The sequence below is a fragment of the Pan troglodytes genome, chromosome 3 (genome assembly GCF_028858775.2).
Source record: "Pan troglodytes isolate AG18354 chromosome 3, NHGRI_mPanTro3-v2.0_pri, whole genome shotgun sequence".
In the NCBI taxonomy this organism is placed as follows: domain Eukaryota; kingdom Metazoa; phylum Chordata; class Mammalia; order Primates; family Hominidae; genus Pan; species Pan troglodytes.
Genome location: NC_072401.2, coordinates 162,758,532 through 162,771,962, shown reverse-complemented (window position 1 = coordinate 162,771,962; position 13,431 = coordinate 162,758,532).

The window sequence follows — 13,431 nt, the reverse complement described above, 5'->3', positions numbered from 1 at the left end:
GTAGGACGTGAGAAAGGAGGAAAAAATAAGGGATAAATACACACATTACAAAAACATTAAAATGGGCCAGCACGGTGTCTCACGCCTGTAACCCCAGCACTTTGGGAGGTCTAGGCGGGCGGATCATTTGAAGTCAGTTCAAGACCAGCCTGGCCAACATGGTGAAACCCCATTTGTACTAAAAGTACAAAAAAAATTAGCTGGGAGTCATGGCACATACCTGTAATCCCAGCTACTTGGGAGGCTGAGGCAGGAGAATCACTCTAATTTGGGAGGCAGAGGTTGCAGTGAGCCACTACACTCCAGTCTGGGTGAAAGAGCGACCCTCTGTCTCAACAAATAAAATAAAATAAAATGAAATATACAAAAATTAGCCAGGCATGGTGGCAGGTGCCTATAAACACAGTTACTTGGGAGGCTGAGGCAGGAGAACCACTTGAACCAGGGAGGTGGAGGTTGCAGTGAGCCAAGATTGTGTCACCGCACTGCAACCTGGGCACAGAGCAAAACTCCACCTCAAAAAAAAAAAAAAAAGGAAAAACATTAAAATGTCTTATAAAACTATTTTGGTGATAATGTGGAGCAATGGAAACACTGCTGTTAGCAGTTTAAATTGGTATAGCCACTTTAGAAAATAGCTGGATGCTCTCTGGTCATCTAGTAAGGTTGGTTATAGAAATAACTCATGTGCCAGCAATTCCATTTCTAACTTTATGCCCTAAAAATGCATGCATATGTGCGCCAAAAGGCATGTGAAAAATATAACAGCATTGTCTAAAATTTCCCCAATCCAGTAAATATCCATGTTTCTATCAAGAGTTGAAATAATAAATTATTCGTGGTGCAATAATAAATAGAATAATGCATAGCAAGTAAAAAGTACGATGAGAACTGCAAACAACTTGCGTAGCTAGCTAATATAACATTAAGTGAAAGAAGCCAGACACAAAATAATATATACGGTGTTTGCTATCTATTCATATATCACTGAATTCTAGAAAAAAAATCTATGCTCTTTAAGGATACATTGAAACTTGGTAAAACGATAATAAAGACATGAAAGTGATTGCCAAAAATGTTAGAATAATGATTACTTCTTGTAGACAATTAGAGGGTTGTCAATGAGAAAGGCCATTTGAGTGGCTTCTGGGTTGCTGACAATATTCCATTTCTTGACTTATTTGATAATTCCAAAGGAATTTCTTTCATAATTATTCCTTTTACTGAAAATGCATTATGTGCTTATCTACATGTCTGACATTTTACAATAAAATTAAACATACGAAATAGTGCTGAAATTGGGGGACTAGTGTTTTAATCCTAATTTGGTAGTTTCTTTTGAGTGTAACCTTGGTAATATCATTTAAAATTTTAGCTCTGCTTCTCATTTTCTCTTTTGAAAATGTATAGATGGGAAATTGAAATCTCCATCTCATCTCTCAGTCTCATCGTCTTATTGGATGTAATTTATACTGACACTATTCTCATTTCACTTCATATTCATTCATTCATTCATTCAAGAAATACATGTTGAACATCTATTGCTAGGCATTATGTTAAGCACTGGGTGAATAGTGATACATAAACACAATCTGGGAATGGTAATATTTTTTAAAATGTGTATTTACACTCACATACAAAGTACAAGAATAACATAAATCTAAATCTGCCTTTCTTGACTAGGAGGCTCAGGTAAGCAAACAGTTCAGCTGCTGTGTATGTATGCCATGAGCAGAGTACATCATGCTAGGCAGCTAGATAACCCAGGTATTTGTTATTTGTTTTCCTTAGAGAGGGAAAGAGAGAGAGAAGTACGTCAAGAAACAAGGAACCAGATATTTATCTCCAAGTAATTTAAAGTTTTCAATATAGTAAATCACAGACCAAATTGGGTAGATGTGCAATGGAGTTTAGAAACCATTACATGTCATTCCATTTTATTTTTACTATTTTATTTTATTTTAGAGACAGAGACAGACAGAATCCTGCTGGAGACTCGCAGGTTGGAGTGCAGTGGCAGGATCTCGGCTCACTGGAAACTCCGCCTCCTGGGTTCAAACGATTCTCCTGCCTCCACTTCCCAAGCAGCTGGGATTACAGGTGTAGGCCACCACGCCTGGGTAATTTTGTATTTTTAGTAGAGACGAGGTTTCACCATGTTGGCTAGGCTGGTCTCGAACTCCTGGCCTCTTGTGATCTGCCCACCTTGACCTCCCAAAGTGCTGGGATTACGGATGTGAGCCACCGTGCCTAGCCTGCATTTTAACGATGAGTAAACTAAGCTCAAGAGATTTCATGTAACTTGTTCAAATTTTAAAAGGTATGTCTCAGCAGTGCCAGGGGAAGCAAAACAAAACAAAAACCACAGAATATTGAACTTGTTGAAGCACTTTTACACGCTTTTGCAGCATTCATTTACATACAAACAATGTGATAATTGCATTATTCATATTTATTTATTAGAGTAGGTCCAGCAGGAATTATAACAGGCTACATTTTGCAAACCTAATTTCCAGACTGACACAACAAAAAGCTTCTCCTTCAATTATTTAAATTAATGAGGTTTTACTCTATGTTTATAACTAACCTTCAAAAGAAATTTATGAATTGCCTTACTTTAAAAATGGCTTTGGGTCTTTGTCTTTATATGAAATTATACCTTGAAATCATTCAAAGATGAAGAACTAAATTATCTTCTTTATTTCACAGCAGGTGACTAATATTCACTGAACCAGAATGATGATTTCTGGGAAAGTGAATGCGCTAAAGATTCACTAAAGTTAAATTAAGTACTTACCATCTCGTTAGACACTTATCGGGGTGGTATCATTCTCTCCCCTCTCCTTCCCTTTTGCCTTCCTCTACCTGCTCTTCTTCCCGCTTCTTTCTTCTTCCTAAAGAAATAAACACAGTTAATTGTGTCCTTGTGTACCTCCCATTTCTTCCAATTGCCTATGCAAAAGAAACATCTTTTTTTTTGGTCTGTGAGAGGATCTTGACATCAAAACTAAAAACTCAGACTAAACCAGAGTACATGAACAGTGCATTTGCCAGTGACAATATTTTCAAAACAAGTAACAGAATATATGAATAAAAGTAAGTAACTGGTAAAATAAGATTTTTAAAAAAATAATTTTAATTACAGACAAACAATATGAAGCAAATGGTTCAGGATTAGGTAATTCAACAGAACCACGATGATAATTTTGTGTGTCAGTTTCTCTGAGGTCTTCTTGGCTTTCTCTCCAAGACCTAATGCTGACTTCTGCTACCCTAAGCAACATGATCTCCCATGATGATGGCCAGTTAATTCCCAGGGCAAAAAGAAAAAGGGAGAGAACTCTCCTTGAAAGTTGTTTCTTTCTAACAAAGATTTCCAGAAACTGCTATTGCAAATTTCCCATGGGAACTGTTTGGAAAGGACTGTGTTGGATGCAGTACCTCAGCTGTAAAGAAGGCGGCCACCAGTCGCTGCCATGATACATTTACCAAATTTCACTCAAAACTTGGAAGATGCTGAATATGAAAAAGGAATATGCACACCAAAGTTTACTAATTCATATCACCTGCCATCAAATCTATGTAAATGTAGATATTACTGGGGTAAATGCCACAAATTTATCTCATAAGCACCATTTCCAAATGTACTGCAGGGTAATAGGCAAGTTCATAACAATCATTCTTTCATTGACATTGGTAGTAAATAACAGAAAGTGGAAACATCAGAAAATAACCCTTTCCCTCTGATACCGTTTGGATATTTGTCCTCAACAAATCTCATGTTGAAATGTGGCCCCCAATATTGAAGGTGGGACCTAGGGGGAGGTGTTTGGGTCATGCAGGCAGATCCCTGATGAAAAGCTTGCTGCCTTCCCCAGGATAATGAGTTCATACAAAAGCTAATTGTTTAAACAGCCTGGCACCTCCCCTCCTTGCTCCCTTTCTTGCTGTGTGACACGCCTGCTCCCCCTTCACCTTCTGCCGTGAGTAAAACCAAGCAGATGCTGGTGCTATGCTTGTACAACCTGCAGAAACATGAGTGAAATTAACCTCTTTTCTTTATAAATTTCCAAGTCTCGGGTATTCCTTTATAGAAAGCAACACAAATAGACTAATATACCTTCTGATTCATTTGTGCCTTTAAATTAACTGTTTTGATAACAACTGCAATAACTTACAGTGTTACGTATTTATAAGTGCTTTACATTAATTAATTAATCTTTACAAAAACCCAATGAGATGGAGCCTATTATTATTTCCATTTTATAGATGAGTAAACTAAGTCAAACAGGGAAAATAATTGTCGAAGATCATGATGGCAACCACTCTGTCAAGAATGAGAAACCACCCAAATACCTACAGAAATGCAACTTCTGAACTGGTGGCTATATTATGGTGTTTATGTATATGTGTGTATATATATATATATATATATATATATATATATATAGACAGAGAGAGAGAGAGAGAGGCATATATTGGCAACAAAATCACAGTTCTTTTCAATAGCAATAAAAGCAGTGTTATTATTGCCAAGTGGTGGTGTTTATATATTTTGTGTTCTGTTAGGAGACAAAAGATTTAATAAACATTTTGGACAGCACTTACGTAACATTTGTTAAATGACTGATCAGGCTAACTCATTTAATGTTCATAAAACACTTTGAGTGGGTATTGTCATAATTTCTCTTTCACAGATGAGAATATTGCAGTATGAAACATGCCTAAGTGACCTGACCAAGTAAAGATGGTATTGCAGTTACTCGAGGCAGTCTGGCTAGAGTCTGCATATTCTTAACCATAGCGTTATATGGCCTTACATGGCTGAATATAATTTTTGGGAGCCTTGCTTTTCCATTCACCACTTGGGAATCACCAGGTGCCTTCCTTCTCTTCCCAAACTTGGTTGTACACTGTTGCAAGTTTCAGAAGTGTGATATGTCATATAAAATTCCAAGTAATTCTTTACATTTAAACGTGAGCTTACAACTACTTACACAGACACCATAATATGTTTAACCTATTAAAAACAAGTTTTTGTTAAAAAAAAAATCTCTGCAAAGGAGTGGGTGGATAGTATACATCTGATATTTCTTTTTTTCTGAGTAGCAAAATTGTAAATTCAACTGCTTCTATGATCCATCTTGTTTCTTTGACAAATTATAAAAACATTTTGGAGGATTATTTAACATGTATGAGTTTGGATATTATAACATGAATAAGGATTACTGATTACTGGGAGATAATAACACATAAACATGTACATTCATATCATTATATAAAAATTGTGCTTTTCATTCTCAACTGAGCATCACTGTCGTTGTCAATCATTCTTTACATCTCTTAGCTCAGTTTGTCAACTAATCTTTCAATTTTCCATGAAGTTATTTTAAACTTACTCCATTCTTGTATATCCATGAGAAAACTCCTTGTTTCTGTGATATATTCTTTAGTCCCCTAACCTTGAAATAAAGGGGAAATGGGGTAATCTACTGTGTAGAGCAGTAGACATTTGTTTATTGTTTATTACTCATAAAATGTCTAAACATTTTATGTTTTCAAATACTAATCTAATCTCAGATAAATTGGCAATATTGAAGAAATGTATCTTCCATTTTTCATTTTGGAGGATGGAAGATTTTAAAATCATTCTCTGAGATGTGTTTTTATATTTCCTAATTAAAAACTTCTCTGGGAAATACCAAACTGCAAGCAACTTTAAATTATAGCACAGAATTGCTTTACATAACGTAATTGCTATTTTCTTCCTGTAACATCTTTTCCCATCCATAATATTTGTAAGCTATTTCCATAGATTCTTCATGAACAGCTCATCTGGACTTGCACTTGACATAATGACATTCTGCTTTTCTCCCACGTCCCATAAAAATGTGTTAAGTATCACTAATATCGTTAGGTGTTACATCCCTGAGGTGTAGCCAGGATTTCATGATTGTGATGGTTAATATTGAATGTCAACTTGATTGGATTGAAAGGTGCAAATTATTGTTCCTAGGTGTGTCTTTGACAGTGTTGCCAAAGGAGCTTAACATTTGAGTCAGTGGACAGGGAGAGGCAGACCCACCTCAATCTGGGTGAGCACCATCTAATCAACTACCAGCGAGGCTAGAATAAAACAGGCATAAGAAATTGAAATGAGCAGACTTGCTGAGTCTTCCGTCCTTCATCTTTCTCCCATGCTGGATACTTTCTGCCCTCGAACATCAGACTCCATGTTCTTCAGCTTTTGGAATCTTGGACTTACACTAGTGATTTACCAGGGTCTCTCTGGTCTTCAACCACAGACTGAAGGGTGCACTTTTTGGCTTCCCTACTTTTGAGATCTGGGGACTTGGATTGGATTCATTGCTCCTCAGCTTGCAGACAGCCTACTATGGGACTTCACCTTGTGATTGTGTGGGTCAATAATCCTTAATAAACTCCCTTCATATATATATATATATATATATATATATCTCCTATTGTAACTGCCCAAGGGGCTTACCTTGCCCACTGCCTAGACAGAGCTGGTTTCTCAACACAGAGGAATTGCAATAGAGAAAAATTAATTCACACAGAGCCAGCTGTGCAGGAGACCAGAGTTTTATTATTACTCAAATCAGTCTCTCTGAGCATTTGAGGAGTAGACTTTTTAAGGACAATATGGTGGATGCGGGGAAAGCCAGTGATCCAGGAGTGCTGATTGGTTAGGGTGAAATCATAGGGAGTCAAAGCTGTCTTCTTGTGCTAAGTCAGTTGCCCGGTGGAGGCCACAAGATCAGATGAGCTAGTTTATCAGTCTGGGTGGTGCCAGCTCATCCGTCAAGTGCAGAGTCTGCAAAATATCTCAAGCACTAATTTAGGAGTAATTTAGGGAAGGTCAGAATCTTATAGCCTCCAGCTACATGACTCCTAAACCATAATTACTAACCTTGTGGCTAATGTTGTTAGTCCTACAAAGGTAATCTAGTCCCCAGGCAAGAAGGAGGTCTGCCTTGTTAAAGGATTGTGTATCGGCTTTGTTTAAACTACAAACTATAAACTAAGCTTCTCTCAAAGTTAGTTCAGCCTGTGCCTAGCAATGAACAAGGACAGCTTGGAGGTTAGAAACGAGATGGAGTCAGTTAAGCTAGATCTCTTTCACTGTCTCAGTCATAATTTTGCAAAGATGGTTTCACTGTTAGTCCTGTCCCTCTAGGGAACCCTGACTAATACAGATATTAGTATCGCAGAGAGTAGGGTGGTGCTATAAAGATACCCAAAGATGTGGAAGCTGAGAACAGGCAGAGGTTGGAACAGTTTGGAGAGCTCAGAATAAGGCAGGAAAATGTGGGGAAGTTTGGAATTTCCTAGAGACTTGTTGAACGGCTTTGACCAAAATGCTAATAGTGTTATGAGCAGTGAAGTCCAGAATGAAGTGGTCTCAGATAGAGATGAGGAACTTGTTGGGAACTGGAGTAAGGTCACTCTTGCTATGCAGAGACTGGCAGCATTTTACCCCTGCCTTAGAGATCTGTGGAACTTTGAACTTGAGAGAGATGATTTAGGGTATCTGGTGAAAGAAATTTCCAAGTGGCAGAGCATTCAAGAGGAAGCAGAACATAAAAGTTTGAAAAATTTGCAGCTTGATGACATGACAGAAAAGAAAAACCCATTTTCTGGGGAGAAATGCAAGCCTGCTGCAGAAATTTGCATAAGTAACAAGGAGCCAAATGTTACTCACCAAGATAATGGGGAAAATGTCTCTAGGGCTTGTCAGAGACCTTCACAGCAGCACTTCCCATAACAGGTCCAGAAGACTAGGAGGAAAAAATGGTTTTGTCGGTGGGTCCCAGGGCCCCTGTGCTCTATGGGTCCCAGGGCCCCTGTGCTCTATGGGTCCCAGGGCCCCTGTGATCTATGCAGCCTCTGGACATGGTACCCTGAGTCCCAGATGCTTCAGCTCCAGCTGTGGCTAATGGGGGCCAACATACAGCTCAGACCACTGCTTCAGAGGGTGCAAGGCCCAAGCTTTGGTGGCTTACACATGCTTTTGGGCCTGTGGGTGTACAGAAGTCAAGAATTGAGATTTGGGAACCTCCGTTTAGACTTCAGAGGATGTATGGAAAGACCTAGATGTCCAGGCAGAAGTTTGCTGCATGGCCAGAGCCCTCATGGAGAATCTCTGCTAGGGAAGTGTAGAAGGGAAATGTGGAGTTGGAGCTCCCACACAGAGTCCCCACTAGGGCACTGTGTAGTGGAGCCATGAGAAGATGGCTACCATCCTTCAGACCCCATATTGGTAGATCCACTAACAGCTTACACTGTGCACCTGGAAAAGCCACAGATATTCAATGCCAACCTGTGAAAGAAGCTGGGAGGGAGGCTGTACCCTGCAAAGTCACAGGGATGGAGCTGCCCAAGACCATGGGAAGATACCTCTTGTATCAGCATGACCTGTATGTGAGACATGTAGTGAAAGGAAATCATTTTGGAACATTAAAGTTTAATAAATGCCCTATTGGATTTTGGACTTGCACGGGGCCTGTAGTCCCTTGTTTTGGACAATTTCTCCCATTTGGAAGAGGTATATTTACCCAAAGCCTGTGTCCACATTGTTTCTAGGAAGTGACCTACTTGCTTTTAATTTTACAGGCTCATAGGTGGAAGGGACTTGCCTTGTCTCAGATCAGACTTTGGACTTGGACATTTGAGTTAATGCTGGAATGAGTTTAAAACTTTGGAAGACTGTTTGAAGGGCATGATTGTGTTTTGAAATGTGAGGACATGAGATTTGGGACAGGCCCAGTGATAGTTTCACTGGGGTGGAATGATGTGGTTTAGCTGCGTCCCCACTGAAATCTCATCTTGAATTGTAGTTCCCATAATCCCCATGTGGGTATTACCATATGAGAGGTAATTTAATCATGGGGGAAGTTACTCTCATGCTGTTCTTATGATAGTGAGTTCTCACAAGATCTGATGGTTTTATAAGGGCCTTTCCCCCTTTTACTCATTCTCTCTCCTGCTGCCCTGTGAAGAGTTGCCTTCTGCCATGATTTTAAGTTTCTGGAGGCCTCCCCAGCCATGCAGAACTGAGTCAATTAAACCTCTTTTCTCAGGCATTTCTTCATAGCAGCATGAGAATAGACTAATAAAATGATGTTTGTTTTATGCCTTTTATTTCAGAAACTCACTAGTAACTAACTCGCTTAAAAATTTTCAGCTATATTTTCTAGTATCAGTACTAATAATAAAATGACAGATGCATTTCTTATTGTATTACATTGCCTTATACATATTTTATACCTTATTCTACAGACCAGAAGTTTATCCAAGTTAATTACTTTAATGTTTCACCCAGATCTGTTCATTCTACTAAAGTAATCTGACACCATAAACGAACATACTGATTTTGATTCTAGAGGGCTTTTGTGGTAGGTTTCCTAATATTCTCATATTGCTTTTGTAATTAAGCCCACTTTAACTGCAGACCCACCACCTTTTAAGAAACACAGGTGCATATGTGAATAGAGTCATATTGCCAGCAGGTATAACTATGTATTGAATTTGCAAGTCATTTTTATGAAGAACTCTTGTTTATTTTGTCTGCTCTGCTTGTTTCTGCAATGGTTTTATTAAACAAGTAATAAAGAAGTATAGGTACAAAAGGATATATATGGAAGCATGGCAGGTACCTCACATGCTGAATATAAATGTGCTGCTGAGAATGCATAATATCACAAAATAATGAGGTGAGAAAATTTTGCTGGCAGATATTCACAGCAAATATAGCAGTCCAGCCTTGGACTGAATCAATAAACCCCATATGTGACCAGACAGCAAATAATCTTTATAAACACAAAGATATTTGTTTTTAGTTGCCTTGATTTTTCCCATTATATTTAATAGAAATGGATTTATGTCCTTTCCATATATTGGAAAAGTTACACAGTAGAAAATCAGAGCAGTGGGTAAAGCGGTGGGTGAGTTAGGATGGGTTAATCATTACTACTGGGATTTCTTTCCTTGTGAATATGCACAGTATTTGTATTCAGCATTTCATCACAGTATTTCACACAAAATGGAGAATGAATAGCAATATTTACTATTAATATAAGGTGATAGACTACATTAGTCTAACCATTATATTAGCATAAGATGGTAAAGAATATATATATTTATGTTGAGGGGAAACAATAAGTACCCTCTTTCTACATTTGTGCTAAGTATTATTGTGATGTCAAAGAATGCGTGGGCTATGTGACTTTGACGGGGGAAATCACATGCACTTATTCAGCCAATTAGAAACTTGCTGGCAGTTCTTTGTACCTTTTAATATAAAACTGTAAAATTCTGGTAATGATTTTGCCTGTGGAATATATGTATTGGGTCTGGTGTGAATACAGCTATACTCTCCTTCCCACAGCATACAAACAACAGTTGGCTCCAGGCTAGGGCTCCTCTGAAGTCACTTATAAGCCTGATTGAAAGAAAGAACAAAGAAGGAAGCAGAGGTGTATTCTCCTCTCAGAAATGCCTTTAGTACATTTAGACATTTTGGATTTAAAAAAAAAAAAAACAAGTCACTGAAGTTTAACACTTCAGACTGATTTTGAAAGACCAGAAGAACAGAGGTCAAGTTTTAATTACTTAACCCCCAGTATTTCTTCCAATGTACATTTCTCCATGCCATAATCTATGTCTACCTGTCTTTTCCTCTGAATGCCTAAACCCATATGAATAAATAAATCATTACAGCATAAAGTGATTCTGATGAGGAAAAAAGAGGGGCTTATTTTTCTGGGATGACTTGATAATAGTAAAAAAAAGAATTTTCAAGAAGTAATTCTACATAAAATAACCATGGCATAAATGACACACAATAAATATAATGCCATATTTTGAGAACTCTAATATTTCAGAAAATCTTAACTATTTAAGAATAACTGTCTCCAAGATGGTAACTTTAAAATCAAATAATAGGGGCTTGCTGTTCATTTGAAAAGCTATTTCTTGACTTATGGCTCCCTTTTCATCAGCAATATGAGAAACAGTGCTGCCTATTCTTCTTTTCACTGGCATAGGCATGTATGATTATTGATAGCCTTACCAGATGTCCTATAGACATTCTCTAATGATTGACACCAACATCTGCATTTGAAACTAACACTTGTAAAGACATCAGAATGTAAACGTTCCAGGGTAACCAAAGGCTGTTTAAAAAAATCTAAACCTTTTCCTCTTTTTGACTAATCAAGAATATATAACAGTGCCATGACATTACACACAATTTCTTGAGAGCTACAGTTTTGAAAAGTAGTAGCCTCATTTATTATGTATGTACAGTGCCAGAACTTATTTTTTAAAAACTTATTACCCATTCAGTTTTTAAATTGGAAAAGTGATTCAAGAACACAAAATACTTTCTGCTTATAGATTATTACAATTGATCACTATTTAGTTTTGACATTCAGTGGCTAAGTCAGTCATATGGTAAAGAAATATTTATAAAAGAATGCATTTGATCTTGTGATCTTGTGAAAAACTGTTTATGATGTCAATTATAGGAGAGAAATGTGTCTATAATAATAATAGAACAAGGTTTGGGACTGATCAAGGGGAAAAAATCTGTCTTGTTTACATATTAGACTATATTATTTTTACTTATTAAAATTCTCTAGTCTCAAAATTTTTATAGTTAGTGTCTTTATATAATGACTGATACAAACCTGTTTAAATTTATTTACAAACATTCCTATTCTTAAATATTTATCATTTTTAATGTATATTTTTTAAGATTGTGACAGAATAACCAGCATCCAGAAATAGTTATTGATAATTTTATAACATTTTTTTGGATGAGGGACTAGACACAACTATAATTATGGCATTCCATTGTTAAGAAAAGTTTACTTTGCTGAAAACAGGCATTTTTAGGAGTGAAAAAGCGTTTTAAAAAAAGAAGAATAAGAATGTGAACTGAAAGATCTGGCTCTCATTCTGGGAATTGGAGTGTGAGCAATTGTCTGGAGAAATCTTTTTTGACTATCATGTGGAATAAGAGTGAGGTGAACAAAGATGATAAGTAAAATATTTTGACTATTCAACTTATTTTATCATCAAATTGAAAATTGCTGATTCTTTACAATATCAAATATCTAGATATTATAACTTTGAATTTTATAGCAAAACACAAGTCAGAACACCTTATAAAACATCTGTCTGCCTGGGCCCAGAAATCAGAATTATTTCATAGAGCTTATTAATATACAGATTCTAGTCATGGCCCTAGATCATGTATTTAAATACCAAAACATTGATGGATTTTATTTTTCTAGAGCAGTTTTAGGTTTACAGGAAAATTGAGTTGAAAGGACCGAGTTTCCACGTATCCTCTTCCTCTCCACTCTATTCTCCTATTATCCTGTTATTAACATTCCATGGCTAAGATGAGGTGTGTTCTATTTGTTACAATTGATGAGCCAACATTGATACAATTTAATAATCAAAGTCCATCATTTTCATTACGGTTCACTCCTTATACACTTCAATAGGTTTTGACAAATTAGTCAAATATGTCCAATGATACTGCCATTACAAGATCAAACAGAATAGTTTTACTGTCCTAAAATTACTCTCTACTCCACTCTCTTCTTTTGCTGAACCCGTGAAACCACTGATCTTTTCACTATCTCCACAGTTTCTCGTTTTCCAGAGTGTCATATGGTTGGAATCATAAAAATATGTACTCTTAAGAAGCTCCTAGGGAATCTGATGATTAGGCAAGTGAGGTCACTGGTAGAGTTAGGTGTGAAAGAAGCATCCTTGGGCTCCAAAGCCTACTGTTGTACTAATTAGTGTAAATGTTGCAGATGGATGTGAGGTCTAAGAAGATCAAATGTTAGTGAACTTAATAACTCAGAAGCCAATACGTAGAATATAATTTTGAGGTTAAAAATCAGATAATTGTGTTGATCAGCTTGGAGATTTACTCCAAAGTGGGCCTATAGAAGTGCACAGACATGAAAATGGGAAGGCAGGTGATTGAGTAAAGTATATAAATGTAGAATAGTCTTCTATGTAGCATTATAAACATAATAAGCCTGCCAGAATATTTATTTTAAGCACATTCCTTCACTTACATAGTAGGGCAGTGTTGAGGGAAGTCAGGGACCCCAAACAGAGGGACTGGCTGAAGCCACAGTAGAAGAACACAAATTGTGAAGATTTCATGGACATTTATTAGTTCCCCAAATTAATACTTTTATAATTTCTTGCACCTGTCTTTACTACAATCTCTGAACATAAATTGTGAAGATTTCATGGACACATCACTTCCCCAATCAATACTTACGTGATTTCCTATGCCTGTCTTTACTTTAATCTCTTAATCCCATCATCTTCGTAAGCTGAGGATGAATGTCACCTCAGGACCCTGTGATGATTGCA